At 52.8% G+C, this 2,500-nt stretch overlaps 1 pseudogene; it reads left to right on the top strand.

Moving 5' to 3' along the window:
* The first annotated feature begins 798 nt into the window (after positions 1-798).
* Positions 799-2,500, top strand: part of LOC135559411 (synaptopodin 2-like protein) — an 8,605-nt pseudogene continuing 6,903 nt past the window's right edge.

Genomic DNA, 2,500 nt, shown 5'->3' on the forward strand with positions numbered 1-2,500 from the left:
CATCCGCAAATTACCCCCCACCTCCCCCCATCCAAAACCTTTCACCATCCGGCAAATTACCCCCACCTCCCCCCATCCAAAACCTTTCACCATCGAGCAGTACCCCCACCTCTCCCCATCCAAAATCTTTCAGCATCCGGCAAATTACCCCCCACCGCCCCCCATCCAAAACCTTTCACCATCCAGCAAATTACCCCCCCACCTCCCCCCATCCAAAACCTTTCACCATCCAGCAAATTACAACCCCCCCATCTCCCCCCATCCAAAACCTTTCTTTTCTTTTTCCATTACAGTAGAGGCGGAGGAGGGTTTTTCAGTGGTGGCCACGATTTAGTCCCGGCGGTGTGCCACTGCTCAATGCATATAGGGGATACACTGTACACATACACTAGACCTATACAAGTAGACAGTAGAATAAGCAACACAGACACATACATAGACACACACACAGCCTGGCTATCTCTTTCTCTTTCTGCCTCCAGGTCTGGGTTCCACTCTGTGGTCCTGCCGGGTCGACACACACAGCCACACACACTGACGGGCCTGCCTGCTTCACCCTCACCTCCCCTGACAGTGAGGCCTGTTATGAGACGGACAGCGATGCGGACACACGCGCACACCGCCAGCACCATACTCCTCCGGATGCATGCTCTCCCGGTCGCCAGCGCAGGAGGAGGAGGAGACTTCCCGAGATAAGCGGGCATGGGACAAGAACAAACAGAATCATCCCCAACCTTGGTTTGTACGATGACATCACCTTGACCCGCCCAATCCCTCTCTCTCTCTCTCTCTCAAGGTATGAGAGCGCTCCAGATGGCGGGGTTTCCCTGCAGGGGACCTTGGGAGCAACTACCTACACTGGGGAAATGGGGGGATCCAACAGTGGGGGCAACCAACGGGATCAGGAACAGGGGGGTTTCAACCTGGAGTACCACGCAGGAGGTGGTCTACCAACCCCAAACCCAACCCCGCAGGCCCGGCCAGAGGACTCCACCCAGCCCGGCCCGTCCTACACCATGCGCAGGGGGAGCGGTGGTGGGAGGAGAGGTGGAGGGAGACAGTGGGTTCCAGGAGGCAGGGGGGTGGTGGTTCTGGCCTGCTCACCCTGGTGTCTCCAGAGCGGGCTAGAGGAGCCATGATGCTGGGCTCCAGCTCAGATGGTTCCCATGGTGGGTGCCTCAGCTGACCCCACTAGTGATGAACTGTCTGCTACGTACAAGGAAAAGGCCCGGCAAGCCAGTGAGTACACTTCACCAGATACCCTGCACACTATACACACTACAGCCTACATGTGAACTCTTCAGCCGCTCTGCAACGCCTGTGGGATTGTCTGTTAGTGGCTGTGAGTGTGTGGGAGTAAATGTGTCTGGTTAAGGCTTGTAAGTCAGCATTTCACGGTAAAGTCTACACTTGTTGTATTCAGCGCATGTGGCAAATAAAGTTTGATTTGATTTGAGAGAGGGGGATATTTCCTGTTGCTGTCTATCTCATGAATCAAAGCGTCCCTCTCCTATTTCTGTCTCTCCTGTCAGTATTCTAAGCCTGGTCTCATCCAGAAGATTTATGGTGGGACAGCTAGCATTTCCCTTGGCCTTGACGGACACACTGACACAACTGACCTCACATTTAGTGATCCCCACAGCTGAATATACCATGGCTGATGGCTGATGGGAGGAGAGGGGATGGGGGGTGGGGGGGAAGGGGGTGGAAGGGGGGGTGGGCAGCAAACCTGATCAATTATTTGAAAATCAGGTTTCAACTCCATGTCAAAAATGGCATTCTTCACATGCACCTAGATATAGGTATCTGACCTGCTTAGATGACTACATGAATCTATTAACTCATGAATGATGTAACTTTCCTCACAGCTGTCTACCTCATTCTGAACTATAGCAGCTGATGCTGATCCCTGGCACGGTGTTATCCTGCTGAGTTAAAGCCTTGGCATAAGCTTTAGGAGCTAATGCAAGTCTTCAGGTTTCAGGCAAGCAAGGTTACATCTTGGACAGAGAGACAATAGTGACAGTGAGAACTGCACACACACACACACACACACACACACACACACACACACACACACACACACACACACACACACACATACACACACGCACACGCACACACACGCATACGTACGCGCGCACACACACACACACACGCACTCACACGCACCTACACACACACACACACACACACACACACACACACACACACACACACACACACACACACACACACACACACACACACACACACACACACACACACACACACGCACACACACACACACACACACACACACACACACACAGCTCTGGAGCATTTACAAGGTTACAAGGTTGTTGTATGGAAATATTTTGCAGATCTGAGTGGGTGAAGGATGGGGGAGAACCCCATGGACAGTGTGTGTGTGTGTGTGTGTGTGTGTGTGTGTGTGTGTGTGTGTGTGTGTGCGTGTGTGTGTGTGTGTGCGCCCAGACATCTGTCAGACAGACAGGAA

This window comes from Oncorhynchus masou, chromosome 18, assembly GCF_036934945.1.
Source record: "Oncorhynchus masou masou isolate Uvic2021 chromosome 18, UVic_Omas_1.1, whole genome shotgun sequence".
Classification (NCBI taxonomy): domain Eukaryota; kingdom Metazoa; phylum Chordata; class Actinopteri; order Salmoniformes; family Salmonidae; genus Oncorhynchus; species Oncorhynchus masou.